We start from the raw sequence: 18129 nt of genomic DNA, 5'->3' as shown, positions 1-18129 counted from the left end.
GACTGTGTTGAAGTGATATTGGTTGACGCCTGGACCTAGATCTTAAGAGACTTTGCAGCTTCTGTTTGTCACTCTCTTAAAAGCCATCCATCATGTAAAGAATTCCAGCTACTGGCTAGAAAAAAGTCCATGGAGACAGAGACAAAAATCGTGGAGGAAGAAAAATCATAAAGAAAAATCATAAAGTAAAGAGGTCCAGCCAACTCCCAGTTATTCTAGCCATCCCAGTTGAATGCCAGATTTATAGATGAAGCCATCTTGGATCCCCTGGCTTTTCCTAGTGAAATGTATGCAAATGGAAGAATTGTTTGCTATTTTCTTCTTTTATAAAGCCATCGATGATGAAATTAGACTAAATTCTGCCAAAATAGATGTCAAGAGGCTTATTCTGAGCCAGTATGAGTGACCATGGCCTGGGGTTATACAACCTCAAGGGGTCCTGGGAAAGTGTATCTGAGGTGGTCAGGTTATAGTTTGGATTTATATGTGGAAGATTCTGCAGGGTGAGGAGGGACATCTCAATGAGGAGTTGGGGGTTGTGTAGTGGGGAACTTGTACTATGACTTACAAGTGGTGGGTTTTAGGGATTCTTTAGTTGACAATTGATTGAGAGAGTTAAACTATTGTCCAAAGACTTGGATTCGGTAGAAAGAAATGCTTGAGTTAAGGTTTTTGTTATGTAGATAAAGCCTCTCAGGTAGCAGCCCTGGGTGAGAATAGACAGTAAATATCTCTTTTCAAGGCTTAAAGGTGTAAGACTCACAGTTAATCTCTCCTAGATCCAGGAAAGGCCAAGAAAGGATAGACCTGCCTGCATTAATGGAGATTCTCTACAGATGCAAATTTCTCCCACAAAATATGACTTTGCAGGGCCATTTCAACTTGTTGGCCGTGTGGTAGCTATTTCTAAATACATCACATAAAAGTATTTTGGGGTGAAATATTTTGATTTCCCTCAGGATTTGCTATCTATCATGTGATGCTACACCACAGTCAGGTTGGAAAGTAAGCCACATTATGCTTGGTTAATAATAAACATCTAATGAGATTTTATGGTTTGTAGGGCAATACCTTCTAGGCCCCTTAGATGGGAATTTTGGCAAGAGAAGAAAAGGTCAGATTTTAGTCCTCACCATTAAGTATTGTGGTGTTTAGTCATACAATACAAGGTAACTGAAATGTTGTGTGAACCAGATCTGGCTAATGAGGAGAGGAGCTTCTGAGGCACAGAGCTGATGGGCATGTACCTTTTTTTCTTTTTGCTCCTTTCTTTCTCTCCTTCCTGAAACAGGATTGTTGCAAATGCAGCAGCCATTTTATGACCATGAAATGAAAAGCACGAGGATGAAGACCTATATGTGAAGGATAGCGGAGAAGAGAGAGAGAGAGCCAGCCAGAGCCATTGCTAATGACATCCCTGAACTACCATGCTTTCCTCACTTTTCTCTATCCATAGAATTCTTGTAGTTGAATAAGCACTTAAATGTTTGCATGTTAAATTTTTCTACTAGGGTTGTTGTTCCTTGCCCTTGAATGTAATTTAAATGGACTCAGCAGATTTTAAAATTTTCATTAGAATTTTAAGACTTTACAAAATTTATGACATAATTGTATATAGCATATTCAGGTTACAAATATAATGGTACTAACAGTAAGAAAAGTATCCATTTCTGTCTGTCTATTTTAAAATCTATTGGAGATAGAATAGGATGGGATACTACTACTTTTTCATGTAGTTTTTTTTTTCTTCTTATCTTCACAAAACCTGCACCACTACCTCACTGATGCTATGCCCACTAACCCCAGGCTTTAGTCACACATAGGAAATAGCTGCCATTCTGTGCTTTCATAATGGTTAACCATGCCTTTCACTTAAAGAATTCCAGAAATTGGCTTTAGGAGAAGTAAACAATGAACGAATCTTGTGAAGTGTCCCGCCTTGGGAAGGAATGCTGAACAATTGATTTACAGCCTTATTGCTGCTGGCCAGACCACCAGGTAGCCCGTTACTCAAGATAACCATAGCAACAAGATGCACTGACCTGCATATCCCACCTCTCATGTGCTTTGCCCAGCTCAGCCTGCATACCTTACCCCTGATGTGAATTCCTGTGCTCTGCTTAATAAGAATAAAAAAATACCTACTGCAGATTTTAGGCTTTTTCAGAAAGCCAGCCAGAGGATCCTTACACCTCACCTCTGCTGTCTCCCCCATTTGCTCAACCACAAGTCCCAAAATAAAAGTCTTGTCTGGGAAATCTGCTTGGCCCTGTGTTAACTTCTGTTACATGGGAGCCAAAGAGCCTGTGGTCTGTAACAGGTTCTCTGGCAGCCGTGAAGGGATTATAGGACGTGGGGAGCATTTTGCTCCAAGGAGGAGGCTTGTGAGCCAGCAGGATGGCGGGGTGTGCGTGCCTCCTTCATGGGTGACAGGTGGTCACCTGAATCTTTGACTCAGCATTGCCACAACTGGTGAGTTTTCTTCTTGCCTCCCCAAGACTGCCAGACAATGCTTCTATCTTCTCCCATCCCCTATTTGTTGTGTCTTTTTCCTTCTTTCGTCCTACTTTTCCTTCACTTTTCATTAACTTCATCAGCTCAAATTGAATAGACAACTGTGCAGGACAGATTGCAATGGCTGATTGGTTCAGCTGGTAGGACTGTCATCTTTAAGTCTGCTAAGCACTTTTCCTCCCTTTCCCACACCTATGGGGAAGGGAAACCTGTGGGCTTTTCTGTTGTCTATCTTTTGGGGCATATTATCCTATCGACTCTGGGTGCTGCCTTTTGAGGGGAGCATTGACAGCACATGGTTCCAGAGTTTGAGCTACTGACTTCCTAATCCATTTTTCCCTGTTTGATTTGACAACATATTCCCCTATGCCTCCTGTTGGGTGGCATCTTGTAAAAAATGAGAGACTTTTGCCTATGATTCCATAAAACAGAAAAAGATGTGTTTTTTTGTAGCATGGCTTGGACCCCACAGATATGGCACAGTGAGCAGGGTCATCAAAAGCCACTCTGCTCTTCCAGAAGCTGCAGAGAGAGGGAACCCTAAAACCTGACATGCCAGAAAAGGTAAACATTTCTTACCACCCAGACTCCTGGCCTGTCTCTATGTGTAAACCAGTTGATGAAAGGTGAAAATCACTGTTTGTCTCCCCTGCAAGGTTTTGATTAATGGGAAAAGGGATTTGTGAGACTAGTCTTCAGCTGTAGCAAATCTCGTGTACTTTGAGCTATATAAATTTGTCTTTCTGTGTTGTTCTGTCATAAAGTGTGGCCCCATAGGATAAAATATGAGCCTAGACCCTCTGTAAGCCTTCTGTTGCAAGCCAGCCCTGCAGACTGGTCAGCTACAAACTTTGCTGTGGGTCCCTGAAAAAAATGCCAGATGAGGTGTCCTTCTCATCTTGTTTTATGTCCTTGAGAGCTTGACCTTGTGACCATGTGGGAGTACCTCTCTTGGTCTCTACCATCTGGAGGGCTGGAATTTTTGGGTTCATGTCAGGCAGCTAGCCTGAAAGGACTTGGAGTCTGAGCTGCATCAGCACACTCTTTGTCCTGAATGTGTCATGCTGTTGGGTGAGTTTTGTCTTAAATGGTCCCATCCCTATGTGGCTTTAGTTGTCTTTTGCTGTCTTAGGTCATTTCTGAGAATGAATTCTTGGGGACCATGGAGATGCCTCCTCTACTCCCTCTAGATATAATTTTTGCTTATATAGTAAAAACCTCTAAAATTACTATCTGGACTTCAAAAGGCTTTTGGATTCACTCACTATTGGAACTAAGTACACCATCAAAAGAAAAAAAGGACTTCAGAGATCTCTTATTCTCAACAATTAAAGAAAAAATGGTTTAAAATAAAAGAAGGATGCATAATAATGTCATAGCTAGCCTTTAAAATGATCTTGAGCATTCTGGTCAACAGAGTGAAATGCAAAATTTTTTAAAAAGTAAAAAGCTATATTGAACAGTTAAAAATATTTTGCAACCTAAAACATGACTGCTCTAGGCTCCTTCTGGGAAGAGCAGTGGCAACTGCCATATGCTGTAGCTCAGTAGCGATAGACCTTGCCCTTTCATGATGTGTGTGGCCTTGGTTCAATTCTCATCTTAAGGAACAGGTTCTTTTTGGTTTGATATTTATGTGACCTTTAATACTTATTGATTCTTTTCTCCTCCAGGAACAACTTCTGAATTTGTCTCTTGAATTTTTCTTTCTCTGAGTTATCTTTGGGGCAATTCTAGCTCTTGTAAAAACCACTTGCCATCTTTTTGGAGATGTGATTCTGTGGTTAAGTCATAACCTTACTTAAGGCTTATTGGTTTCACTCAGGAAAATACCTTTAGGAAAACAAAAGGCTTAAAAGCTAGAGGTGTCAGCTGTTTGTCCCAGCTAAAGTCTAGTAATAAAAGATTTAAAAGAATTTTTAAATAAAAGAGCTCTATGCTTAGAAGTGAGCTTAATTAAAAGGGGATATCCAAGCTATACATATACTTAAAAGGCCATTATGTTTTTTCTGAATTCTTGGATCTTGTTTTTTGAATATATATATGTATATATATATGCATATATGCATATAGATATATATGTATATCTATATGCATATATGCATATAGATATATATGTATATATGTGTATATATATATATCTTTTTTCTTCTCAGTTGACTGAGTTGTTTCTCCATTTACTTTTGTCTGTCCTCTTGCTACCCTCAAGTTCACATGAGAGGACCTAAGGTAATTTCTGACAGCCTTGGGAAAAACAGAGGAGGTCTCGCAGGCCCTGTTTTGGGAGAAATCTGTTTTCCTCTTGGAACCCAAATAATTGTAAGTGGACAGATCCCTCTCAAAACCTAAGGCTCTGCTCTGTTTTGCATTGTGTTACCCGACCTCTTTGACTTTTGTGGGCATAAGAAATTACTTTGAATTATTAAAAAAAAAAACCCTTAATTTGTAATAGCTAAATAAGAGATATGCTTTTAAAAATGTCTAATGGCAATTGTTTATAGTGAGTGGCTACTACTATAAGCTGGTACTCCTTTCTTCGTGCATTTAGATAAGAAAAACATGCTCTTGAGCACCTAGAAGGTATAGAATGGGGGATGGGCTGGTTACAGAGTGGGCTGATTGGAGCTGGGTTGCCCACCAGCCTTGGAGAAATGTCCTTGCAATGAAATACACTGTGAAAGTGTTGCAATGTCCCATCCCATAGTATGTCTCTCTTTTTTGGGACCCAAGATTCAGTGTAAAAATGGGATTCTTGAAAACTCTCCATGCGTAAGAGTATCTGCTTTTCCTGGAGATCTCACCTGAACTTTTACTCAAACCATATTTTCTTGGTTTGATTAAAATAGAAATTCTCTATCTTATTTCACCTAAGAGTTGTCCTTTTAGAAATACAAATTAGAGTTGCCTTGCTGACAATTGCTTAGGACAGGGAACAGGTAGTCAAGAGACTAATCGTCTAAAATGGAAAACAAAAGATTTTTCTTTGCCTTTTAAATAACTATAGAAAAAAGAGAGAGGAGGAAATAGATTCAGCTGGCCTCATGCTGTCTTTATTGGGTCTTATTGTTTGGAAAGCTGAGTCTCCCCTCTATCAATAAGTAAAGGTTTTTGGCTTAAAAAATTTTTAGAGTAATCACTTTGGCTAAATAAATGGCTTATAGTAGCCTGGGATTCTATTTTGTGTTATCAAGTGTTTTAAACCTTTTGATATCTGACAAACTTTTCAAGATCAAATTAAGCATTAGGTCCTTTTAGGTCCAAAAGAGATATATTTGGCTTATTTGGTATATTAAACCCATATAAGAAACATTGTTAAAAAAAAAATGTTGTTTAACCTTCATTAGATTATATTCCTAAAAATGTGTTAATATGTATTTGAAAATTATATGAGATTCCTATAATTCTGATATGCCTCAGTATGTTATTAATAATTGTAATTGTTATGTTAAATTATTGTGTGCCACAGAGATTACCAGATTTCTTTTTTTTTTTTTTTTTTTTTTGAGATGGAGTTTTGCTCTTGTCGCCCAAGCTGGAGTGCAATAGTGCAATCTCGGCTCACTGCAAGCTCTGTCTCCTAGGTTCAAGTGATTCTCGTGCCTCAGCATCCCAAGTAGCTGGGGTTACAGGCATGCACCACCACACCCCACTAATTTTTGTATTTTTAGTAGAGATGGGGTTTCACCATGTTAGCCAGGCTGGTCTCAAACTCCTGACCTCAGGTGATCCATCTGCCTCAGCCTTCCAAAGTACTGGGATTACAAGTGTGAGCCACCATGCCTGGCCTGATTACCAGATTTTCTTGTTGATTGTGTCATTAGTCATGGCTATCCTAAGACTTTTGCCATCCACAGACAATTGTTATCTTGTTTTGATTCTTTTCAAAAGGCAGCTTATAATCAGCTATAGAACTCTGACAGGTGTTCTTGAAAGCAGGTCTCTGATAACTTTAGAGATTGGACTATTAGAATAGAGGAAAAAACTTCTAAGACTTTCCTGGAGATGTTATATGTTAATAAATATTGAGTGGAACAAGAGTTAATTGCATGGACTAAACTAATAGAAAATTGAAATAATCTTTTTATAAATTTCCTGAAATTCTGCTGATCCTTTTTGGTTTTCAGAGTCAAGAAAACTTTTTTCCTGTTGAACTAGTTATATATTTTAATTGAGTACTATATATACCTATAAGCAAATTTGGAGCATGTTTCTTTCTACTTGATTTCTTCAGAATTTGGAAACTATTTGTGATTATTCTTAACTTATGGCAATACAGTTATTTGCATAAGTTCAATAAGAATCCGTTTTCTTTTGTAACAGAACAGAATTGGGGACACTGGCTATTTTACCAGGCTTTTGACTGATATGGCATGCTTCCAAATGCTTTAAAAATTTGAGGTTGACTTATAAAGCTGATAAAAAGCCCCTTGGAGAAACTGGCCTCATACCTTGTCTATGCAGTCCCTGTATAAAATAAAAAATGTCACTTTCTGACAGGTTCTGAAACTCCAAGTTTTATGGGACCTTAAGAGGGGAGGAATTCACACAATTCATACAAGTATTTGTATGGACAGATAAATCAGTGGCTAGGCTCAAGGCTTTAAAAAGTCTAAGCTGGGCTGGAGCCAAGATGGCCAAATAGGAACAGCTCCGGTCTACAACTCCCAGTGTGAGTGGCACAGAAGATGGGTGATTTCTGCATTTCCGTTTGAGGTACTGGTTTCATCTCACTAGGGAGTGCCAAACAGTGGGTGCAGGACAGTTGGTGCAGCACACTGTGCAAGAGCCGAAGCAGGGCGAGGCATTGCCTCACTCGGGAAGCGCAAGGGGTCAGGGAGTTCCGTTTCCTAGTCAAAGAAAGGGGTAACAGACGGCACCTGGAAAATCGGGTCAGTCCCACCCTAATACTGCGCTTTTCCAACAGGCTTGGAAAACGGCACACCAGGAGATTGTGTCCTGCACCTGGCTCAGAGGGTCCTATGCCCACGGAATCTCGCTGATTGCTAGCACAGCAGTCTGAGATCAAACTGCAAGGCGGCAGCGAGGCTGGGGGAGGGGCACCCGCCATTGCCCAGGCTTGCTTACGTAAACAAAGCAGCCAGGAAGCTCGAACTGGGTGGAGCCCACCACAGCTTAAGGAGGCCTGCCTGCCTCTGTAGGCTCCAGCTCTGGGGGCAGGGCACAGACAAAAATTCAGCAGGAACCTCTGCAGACTTAAATGTCCCTGTCTGACAGCTTTGATGAAAGTAGTGGTTCTCCCAGCACGCAGCTGGAGATCTGAGAATGGACAGACTGCCTCCTAAAGTGGGTCCCTGACCCCCGAGCAGCCTAACTGGGAGGCACCCCCCAGTAGGGACAGACTGACACCTCACTCGGCCAGGTACTCCTCTGAGACAAAACTTCCAGAGGAACTATCAGACAGCTGAATTTGTGGTCTCATGAAAATCCACTGTTCTGCAGCCACCGCTGCTGACACTCAGCCAAACAGGGTCTGGAGTGGACCTCTAGTAAACTCCAACAGACCTGCAGCTGAGGGTCCTGTCTGGTAGAAGGAAAACTAACAAACAGAAAGGACATCCACACCAAAAACCCATCTGTACATCACCATCATCAAAGACCAAAAGTAGATAAAACCAAAAAGATGGGGAAAAAACAGAGCAGAAAAACTGGAAACTCTAAAAAGCAGAGTACCTCTCCTCCTCCAAAGGAATGCAGTTCCTCACCAGCAACGGAACAAAGCTGGATGGAGAATGACTTTGACGAGCTGAGAGAAGAAGGCTTCAGATGATCAAACTACTCCGAGCTACGGGAGGAAATTCAAAACAATAGCAAAGAAGTTTAAAACTTTGAAAAAAAAAATTAGATGAATGGATAACTAGAATAACCAATGGAGAGAAGGGCTTAAAGGAGCTGATGGAGCTGAAAGCCAAGTATCGAGAACTATGCGAAGATTGCAGAAGCCTCAGTAGCAGATGCGATCAACTGGAAGAAAGGGTATCAGTGATGGAAGATGAAATGAATGAAATGAAGCCAGAAAGGAAGTTTAGAGAAAAAAGAATAAAAAGAAACGAACAAAGCCTCCAAGAAATTTGGGACTATGTGAAAAGACCAAACCTACGTCTGATTGGTGTACCTGAAAATGACGGGGAGAATGGAACCAAGTTGGAAAACACTCTGCAAGATATTATCCAGGAGAACATCCCCAATCTAGCAAGGCAGGCCAACATTCAGATTCAGGAAATACAGAGAATGCCACAAAGATACTCCTCGAGAAGAGCAACTCCAAGACACGTAATTGTCAGATTCACCAAAGTTGAAATGAAGGAAAAAATGTTAAGGGCGGCCAGAGAGAAAGGTCGGGTTACCCACAAAGGGAAGCCCATCAGACTAACAGCTGATCTCTCGGCAGAAACTCTACAAGCCAGAAGAGAGTGGGGGCTGATATTCAACATTCTTAAAGAAAAGAATTTTCAAGCCAGAATTCCATATCCAGCCAAACTAAGCTTCATAAGTGATGGAGAAATAAAATACTTTACAGACAAGCAATTGCTGAGTGATTTTGTCACCACCAGGCCTGCCCTAAAAGAGCTCCTGAAGGAAGCACTAAACATGGAAAGGAACAAGTGGTACCAGCCACTGCAAAAACATGCCAAATTGTAAAGACCATCGAGACTAGGAATAAACTGCATCAACTAACAAGCAAAATAACCAACTAACATCATAATGACAGGATCAAATTCACACATAACAATATTAACTTTAAATGTAAATGGGCTAAATGCTCCAATTAGAAGACACAGATTGGCAAACTGGATAAGGAGTCAAGACCCATCAGTGTGCTGTATTCAGGAAACCCATCTCATGTGCAGAGACACACATAGACTCAAAATAAAGGGATGGAGGAAGATCTATCAAGCAAATGGAAAACAAAAAAAGGCAGGGGTTGCAATCCTAGTCTCTGATAAAATAGACTTTAAACCAACAAAGATCAAAAGACACAAAGAAGGCCATTACATAATGGTAAAGGGATCAATTCAACAAGAAGAGCTAACTATCCTAAATATATATGCACCCAACACAGGAGCACCCAGATTCATAAAGCAAGTCCTGAGTGACCTACAAAGGGACTTAAACTCCCACACAATAATAATGGGAGATTTTAACACTCCACTGTCAACATTAGACAGATCAATGAGACAGAAAGTTAACAAGGATATCCAGGAATTGAACTCAGCTCTGCATAAAGTGGACCTAATAGACATCTACAGAACTCTCGACCCCAAATCAACAGAATATACATTTTTTTCAACACCACACCACACCTATTCCAAAATTGACCACATAGTTGGAAGTAAAGCTCTCCTCAGCAAATGTAAAAGAACAGAAATTATAACAAACTGTCTCTCAGACCACAGTGCAATCAAACTAGAACTCAGGATTAAGAAACTCACTCAAAACCACTCAACTACATGGAAACTGAACAACCTGCTCCTGAATGACCACTGGGTACATAACAAAATGAAGGCGGAAATAAAGATGTTCTTTGAAACCAACAAGAACAAAGACACAACATACCAGAATCTCTGGGACACGTTCAAAGCAGTGTGTAGAGGGAAATTCATAGCACTAGATGCCCACAAGAGAAAGCAGGAAAGATCCAAAATTGACACCCTAACAATTAAAAGAACTAGAAAAGCAAGAGCAAACACATTCAAAAGCTGGCAGAAGGCAAAAAATAACTAAAATCAGAGCAGAACTGAAGGAAATAGAGGCACAAAAAACCCTTCAAAAAATTAATGAATCCAGGAGCTGGTTTTTTGCAAAGATCAACAAAATTGATAGACCGCTAGCAAGACTAATAAAGAAGAAAAGAGAGAAGAATCAAATAGATGCAATAAAAAATGAAAAAGGGGTTATCACCACCAATCCCACAGAAATACAATCTACCATCAGAGGATACTACAAACACCTCTACCCAAATAAACTAGAAAATCTAGAAGAAATGGATAAATTCCTCAACAAATACACCCTCCCAAGACTAAACCAGGAAGAAGTTGAATCTCTGAACAGACCAATAACAGGTTCTGAAATTGTGGCAATAATCAATAGCTTACCCACCAAAAAGAGTCCAGGACCTGATAGATTCACAGCTTAATTCTACCAGAGGTACAAGGAGGAACTGATACCATTCCTTCTGAAACTATTCCAATCGATAGAAAAAGAGGGAATCCTCCCTAACACATTTTATGAGGCCAGCATCGTCCTGATACTAAAGCCTGGCAGAGACATAACCAAAAAAGAGAATTTCAGACCAATATCCTTGATGAACATTGATGCAAAAATTCTCAATAAAATACTGGCAAACCGAATCCAGCAGCACATCAAAAAGCTTATACACCATGATCAAGTGGGCTTCATCCCTGGGATGCAAGGCTGGTTCAACCTACGCAAATCAATAAATGTAATCCAGCATATAAACAGAACCAAAGACAAAAACCACTTGATTATCTCAATTGATGCAGAAAAGGCCTTTGACAAAATTCAACAACCCTTCATGCTAAAAACTCTCAATAAATTAGGTATTGATGGGATGTATCTCGAAATAATAAGAGCTATCTATGACAAACCCACAGCCAATATCATACTGAATGGGCAAAAACTGGAAGCATTCCCTTTGAAAACTGGCACAAGACAGGGTGCCCTCTCTCACCACTCCTATTCAACATAGTGCTGGAAGTTCTGGCCAGGGAAATCAGGCAGGAGAAGGAAATAAAGGGTATTCAATTAGGAAAAGAGGAAGTCAAATTGTCCCTGTTTGCAGGTGACATGATTGTATATCTAGAAAACCCCATTGTCTCAGTCCAAAATCTCCTTAAGCTGATTAGCAACTTCAGCAAAGTCTCAGGATACAAAATCAACGTACAAATATCAGAAGCATTCTTGTACACCAATCACAGAAAAACAGCCAAATCATGAGTGAACTCCCATTCACAATTGCTTCAAAGAGAATAAAATACCTACGAATCCAACTTACAAGGGATATGAAGGACCTCTTCAAGGAGAACTACAAACCACTGCTCAATGAAATAAAAGAGGATACAAACAAATGGAAGAACATTCCATGCTCATGGGTTGGAAGAATCAATATCGTGAAAATGGCCATACTGCCCAAGGTAATTTATAGATTCAATGCCATCCCCATCAAGCTACCAATGACTTTCTTCACAGAATTGGAAAAAACTACTTTAAAGTTCATATGGAACCAAAAAAGAGCCCGCATCGCTAAGTCAATCCTAAGCCAAAAGAACAAAGCTGGAGGCATCACGCTACCTGACTTCAGACTATACTACAAGGCTACGGTAGCCAAAACAGCATGGTACTGGTACCACAACAGAGACATAGATCAATGGAACAGAACAGAGCCCTCAGAAATAATGCCGCATATCTACAACTATCTGATCTTTGACAAACCTGACAAAAACAAGCAATGGGGAAAGGATTCCCTATTTAATAAATGGTGCTGGGAAAACTGGCTAGCCATATGTAGAAAGCTGAAACTGGATCCCTTCCTTACACCTTATACAAAAATTAATTCAAGATGGATTAAAGACTTACATGTTAGACCTCAAACCATAAAAACCCTAGAAGAAAGCTTAGGCAATACCATTCAGGACATAGGCGTGGGCAAGGACTTCATGTCTAAAACACCAAAAGCAATGGCAACAAAAGCCAAAATTGACAAATGGGATCTAATTAAACTAAAGAGCTTCTGCACAGCAAAAGAAACTACCATCAGAGTGAACAGGCAACCTACAGAATGGGAGAAAATTTTTGCAACGTACTCATCTGACAAAGGGCTAATATCCAGAATCTACAATGAACTCAAACAAATTTACCAGAAAAAAACAAACAACCCCATCAAAAAGTGGGCAAAGGACATGAACAGACACTTCTCAAAAGAAGACATTTATGCAGCCAAATAACACATGAAAAAATGCTCATCATCACTGGCCATCAGAGAAATGCAAATCAAAATCACAGTGAGATACCATCTCACACCAGTTAGAATGGTGATCATTAAAAAGTCAGGAAACAACAGGTGCTGGAGAGGATGTGGAGAAGAAATAGGAACACTTTGACACTGTTGGTGGGACTGTAAACTAGTTCAACCATTGTGGAAGTCAGTGTGGCGATTCCTCAGGGATCTAGAACTAGAAATACCATTTGACCCAGCCATCCCATTACTGGGTATATACCCAAAGGAGTATAAATCATGCTGCTATAAAGACACATGCACACGTATGTTTGTTGCGGTACTATTCACAATAGCAAAGACTTGGAACCAACCCAAATGTCCAACAACGATAGACTGGATTAAGAAAATGTGGCACATATACACCATGGAATACTATGCAGCCATAAAAAATGATGAGTTCATGTCCTTTGTAGGACATGGAAACGAAAACATCATTCTCAGTAAACTATCACAAGGAGAAAAAACCAAACACCACATGTTCTCACTCATAGGTGGGAATTGAACAATGAGAACTCATGGACACAGGAAGGGGAACATCACACTCTGGGGACTGTTGTGGGTTGTGGGGAAGGGGGAAGGACAGCATTAGGAGATATACCTAATGCTAAATGACGAGTTACTGGGTGCAGCAAACCAACGCGGCACATGGATACATATGTAACAAACCTGCACATTGTGCACATGTACCCTAAAACCTGAAGTATAATAATAAAAAAAATAAAAAAAATAAGAAAAAGTCTAAGCTAAGGTTCCTTATAGAACAAAGTTCCAGCAAAATAAAAAAGTATATATATGAGAGTCTATACGACAATTATTCTTGCTGTACTTTGTGCAAATAATCAGGCCAAGTATAATCAGACTAAAAGTTATTTGCAAACAAATCAGTACTACCATGATTTGTTTTTGATAAAAGTGAAACTGGAGACAAAAAGACCATAATATACCTGTTGTTTGATTCTAGTCTTGTCCATTGTAATTGAGTTCTTAAATATTATTTTCCATGCAACAAATATCCAAACTAACATTTTCAAATTTGTCTTCCATTTTTCTGACTTAAACACAATAAAATTGCTAGTATCTCTTTTCTAAGGCCCTGCAGACTAAAGTTTATTTCTTATAACACAGGCAAGAAAAATGTGTCAGATTGCCAGCATCTTCCTCCTCTGTAACTAAAGATGCTTTGAGTGTAACGTCTGGGTAGATTATGCCCACGATTAATGTTTGTTTTTCTTCTGTTTCCATATAAATGCCTCTTATTAAAAGTCTATTTGTCTTATATTTTGACAACAGGAGGTTGGTTCTCCAGTCAATTCACTTACATTTCAAATGGCATCTGATCTCTTCTTATAAGCATTGTTAAACTGGGCTTAAGCATTTTATTAATCACTGGGTGCTATTTGATTTTTAAAATAATTATTTGTTATATTCAACAGGGGTACAGATAATTAAAATTTATGTCTTCAGGCTTCAGCCATTCCAAGTCACGCTACTGATGGCCCAAGGAGTCCAACCCTTACCATCGCAGGAGGATCCTAGTTCCTACTGATCTTTAGAACAGTCAGTGAAAAATTTCCATGCCCTCCAAGGTTAGGAAGGGATGACAATCCTATTCAGTAGGAAGTAGCTTCAGAAGATGAGATCTTTGGCCCTCTCTAAGAATAAGGAGAATATAATCTCTCAGGGAGGAATTGAGATAGAATAGGAGTGGGATGTGGCTCCCTCTTCACGTATTTTTTCTTCTTTATTCTCTTCACAAAATCCACAGCACTATCTTGCGGATACTATACCAACTAATCCTGAGGCTTTAGTCACACATAGAAAATAACCATTCTTCTGCGCTCTCATAATGTTTAACCACACCTTTTATTTAAAATATTCTAAAAGTTGGCCTTAGGAAATCTTAACACCGAACCACAGTTGCAGAGTGTCCCACCTTGGGAAAGAATGCTGAACAATTGATTTACAGCCTTGTTGTTGCTGGCCAGACCACCAGGTGGCCCATTACTCAAGATAACCATAGCAACAAGATGCGCTGACCTGCATACCCTACCCATCATGTGCTCTGCCCAGCTCAGCCTGCATACTTTACCCCTGATGTCAATTCCTGTGCTTTGCCTAATCAAGCAAACAAAAAACCCTACTGGATTTTTTTAAGGAGCCTGCCAGAGGATTCTTACACCTCACTTCTGCTGTCTCCCTTGCACTTCAGCACAAGCCCCAAAATAAAAGCTTTGTCTGGGAAATCTGCTTGGCCTCATGTTAATTTCCATTACAGGGGAAGCCAAAGACCCTGTGATCTATAACTCTCTCTCTCTCTTTCTGTCATAAGTGAATAAATGAAAACTGAAATGCATCCAGTGCCACAGAGAACTTTTATTAGTGATCATTTCATTTAATAATTTAATTAGTCTCACCACACCTTGTTTCTTCAGCCATAAAATAGGGTTACATAATGTATCTACTTTGTAGGGCTGTTGGGAGGCAGAGAAAATATGTATAAGATGCCTAGATTTGTGCTCACATGAAGTAAACGCCTAATAAATGTTGGCATTAAACATTTATATGAAGAATGTTTTGATTTTAACGTTCTTTTTAAATACTTTTTACTTCTTCAATTTTCTACAATGAGAAGAATTACTTAATAATCACAAAGCAAAACAAAGCATGAAGGGCTTTAGAAAAATCTCTGGATGATATTCATTCAATATTGAGCTCCAAATATAAAGTTCTATAGAGCGAGGTTGAGTTTTTAAATTTGTGGCTTATAAATAGCGCCTGTCAGGCCAGGCGCAGTGGCTCATGCCTGTTATCTCAGCACTCTGGGAGGCTGAGACAGGCGGATCACCTGAGGTCAGGAGTTCGAGACTAGGCTGGCCAACATAGTGAAACACCATCTCTACTAAAAATACAAAAAATTAGCCGGGCGTGGTGGCACATGCTTGTGATCCCAGCTACTTGGGAGGCTGAGGCAGGAGAATCGCTTGAACCTGGGAGGTGCAGGTTGCAGTGAGTGGAAATTGCCCCACTGCACTCCAGCCTGGGCGACAGAGCGAGACCTCGTCTCAAAAAAAAAAAAAGAAAGAAAAGAAAAGAAATAGGGCCCATCAGAATAACTTTATACACAATTTGAAATATTTTATCAATATTCTTTAAATATTTTAATATTAAATATTGATAGCAATAATGGATCTTCATGGTAAAATGTATCTTTGTGTTATGCTCATGTACATATACTTGACTAAATTTGTGTGCCTTAAAGTTCCCACAAAACCCCACCTCCTAAAGGCTACAGTGTTTCTGGATGGGTGGTTCACAAAATATCCGTTTGAACTTGTCTAAGATTTTTCTGAGCATATGGTGAAGAGGTGGGAGATGATGCTTTCAGTTACTCATACTCACTGGCTTTGCCTGGGCTGATATATTTCTGGGACTTTAATATTATTCAAAATAAAGTAGAGAATTGAGCACAATGTATTTGATTATTTCTGACTGTTGGTTGGTCTCCAGTGTTGATAGGAGTCTGGCAATAATAACACAGCAATACAGTCTAATGGCTTTGGATTCTTGAGTTTTAAGTCATTTTGTAACTTAAAGATGGATGTTCCAATTTTAGTTTCACTACTGACTGGCTGCCTATTATCTTCACACTGTCCTGTTTTTCTTAAGCATAAAATGGGGTTATAATGCTGACCTTTGTTTGTCTTTGAGAGTATTTGTTTCAAAATTCTTTAAGGTGTAGTGTAACAATGCATATAATATGCCCAGATAAATTAAAAATATATAATTAGGAAAATAACTCAGGGAAATATCTTGAAATGAGAAAAATAAAATAAACCTAGAAGTCAGTAGTAAATTGCTTGCCAAGAGATACTGTGTGCTTATTGGATATAGGCCATGATTTCAACTCAATGTGCTTTAGCAGCCGATTAAAAAGGAAAAAAAATGGGTTATACAACTCAGAGGGTCAATAAGATAAAGTTGATCATGTCAAGAAGCACAAAATCAAAACAAAACAGTTGCTCCAGAGAAACTATGCTACTGGTAATTTCTCCACAGTAAATATATAGGTACTTTTCATAGGACAATTTCTTATATGATTCTTTAAATTAGACCAATAAGTTAACACCAAAACATAATTTTATATAATTAATCTATATGGGGCCAGAACACTATGTACTCACGTACAAGCTTTCTGATAATCTGGCTCAACCCATGCACTCACATTGAAGCTCTTAAGAGAGACTTGGAAGGATTGCATATCTTATAGGCAGTCCTCAATTATGCATCTTTAAAGTGTACCTTTGTTAAGGAGTAGATTGCAATTATAACATGTTGCCAGTTAGATTTCAAGTTAACTCACAGTTAAGTTTCAATGGACTGAAAAAGATAATTAACTGGTGAAAATTGAGTTTAAGAAGAACAGAAAGCTAACCAACCTCTTCATTCAGATGGGTGTAGAAGTCATTGGTGGGCAGGGCCGGGCCAGGATTCTTGTCTTGAATATGAGTCATGGAATCAGGTTGTTCAACAGAAAAGCAAACTAAAAATAATCCTCTGGACACAGTGGCTCATGACTATAATCCCAGCACTATGAGAGGCCAGAAGGTAGCTTGAGGCCAGAAGCTCAAGACCAGCCTAGGAAACAGTGAGATCCCCGTCTCTACAAAAAACAAAAAAGAAAAAAAATGTTAGCTGGGTGTAGTTACTTTTGGGAGGCTGAGGTAGGAGGATCACTTGAGTTTGAGAAGTCAAGGGCAACAGAGCAAGAAACTGTCAAAAAATAATAATAAAACCAAACAGAAACTAAAAATAATAAATTGAAAACAGACATTTAAAGAGATGAGTCTAAAACAAAAAACAGAAACAAAATATAATTTTAAGGTAAAATTTATTCTAAAAATAAAATATTTTAAAATATGGAAAAAGCAATTAAGTTTAAAACAATTAAGTTTGAAAATATGTGCAATACAAAAAGCTAGATCTAAAAAGTAAAGTTATGAATGAGATTATTAAGACTAAAAGTTGTTTCTGAGAATGTACAAATAAAGTTAAATTGTTTTTATTAAAAATGTAGGAGTCACCATTTAAGCTAAAGAAAAATAAGAGTGAGGCAGAAAATCCAAAATATAAGAATAATGAAATTAGAATAAAACTTAGGAATAAATGTTATACAAGTTAATAATACATTTTAAGTCAATTTTGAGGTGCTGAACCATAGAAATCAATGTTTAGTAAAGTCAGGAAACTTAACCACAGTGTAGGTAGGCTACTGGGAGTCCTTAGTAAGGAAAGGTTTTGGTTTGAGGTGGCTTGAAGGTGCATTCTTCCTTAAAGGAGCAGAACTATGCAAATTCTTTAGCCCATGTCTTTAGTAAAGGCCCTCATTCTTGTCAAAATTTTCACAATTATAAGTAAAATTGTGATAAACACTTATATACCTACATCTTTGCACTTTTTTAAAGAAAAAAGTTCTGAAAGTTTAGTTGGCTAAAGTATATACTTTTTTTAAAAGATTTTTGATGCTATATAATGCCAATTTGTCCTCCTATGACTGGTAGTAATTTATATTTAAACCAACA

This window comes from Symphalangus syndactylus, chromosome 4, assembly GCF_028878055.3.
Source record: "Symphalangus syndactylus isolate Jambi chromosome 4, NHGRI_mSymSyn1-v2.1_pri, whole genome shotgun sequence".
NCBI classification, from domain to species: Eukaryota; Metazoa; Chordata; class Mammalia; order Primates; family Hylobatidae; genus Symphalangus; species Symphalangus syndactylus.
This window is presented reverse-complemented; position numbering follows the sequence as displayed.